Consider the following 1,121-nt stretch of genomic DNA (forward strand, 5'->3'; position numbering starts at 1 on the left):
GATTTTTCAATGGGGGGGGGTGCTGAAACATAGTTACAAATTTTATTTTTATTTTTTCCAGTCTATAATTTCAGACGTTTATTTGAGGTATTTTAAAATGTTTTTAACTTTTCCACTTTTATAGTAGAAAAAATGCTCTGATCATATAACATCGATGCCGGATGTATGTTTTTGGAAGCGAATTGGATCTAGTTGATACTTTTAGGAGGTCGAAATTGAAAATTCTCAGTGCTTTCTAAAATAATTGGAGAAAAAAAATGAAAATTTATTAAAATTGTTTGGTAACCAGCTTGGTTATACCGTCCTCATTTGGATTGTATTTGATTAATTTAAATTTATTTTTCTATAAATATCAATAAAAAATTATTCATTCGGTCAAAAAGCTTAAAAATGTAATGCGTAAGTTTTTATTATAGCTAAAATATTAACTATAGGTACATAGGCACCATGGTTATGTTTTATAAGCATTTAAAGTTCAAATTTCGTCATAACCACAGTTAATTTCTAGTTCAAAATTTATAAAATATTAAATGTGTATAGCTAAGGCTAAACAATTTAATACAAGGTCTTTCATACTTTTACCTAAAAATTACAGATGATTTACGAAAATTGGTATGCAAATACATTGTTTTTTCAAAAATGAATTCATTCTGGTAAGACATATATGAAATTTACGTTTTGCTTACTATAGTTGAGAGTTGAAACTTGATAAATATTTTTGAAAAAGTAATAATAATATGGGCAATGGGGGGGGCTTCAGCCCGTTAGCCCCCCCCCCTGCGGACGCCACTGATCCAATGGCCTAAGTTGTCACGGGTTAATTAATAAAAAAAAATATATATAGGCAGGGGCGCCATTTCAGTTTTTTTTTAAGGTGTGCAAACAATTAAAAAGGCCAATTTTTTCCCACCTCCAGGCCAATCGTTAAAAAAATGTTTCTAGTGTTTTCAGTTTTTCATTACAGTATCAAAAACATACTTAATAAAAACATATTTTTATAGTTAACACATTACATTTTACCGTTCATACATTCTGTGTATATAGTGTATAGTGTATAGTAAAGATATTTATAGATAAAAGTGAGATGCATATTATTATTATTATGTCTTTTGTCTATCAGT

Source organism: Acyrthosiphon pisum, chromosome A1, assembly GCF_005508785.2.
Source record: "Acyrthosiphon pisum isolate AL4f chromosome A1, pea_aphid_22Mar2018_4r6ur, whole genome shotgun sequence".
Lineage (NCBI taxonomy): Eukaryota > Metazoa > Arthropoda > Insecta > Hemiptera > Aphididae > Acyrthosiphon > Acyrthosiphon pisum.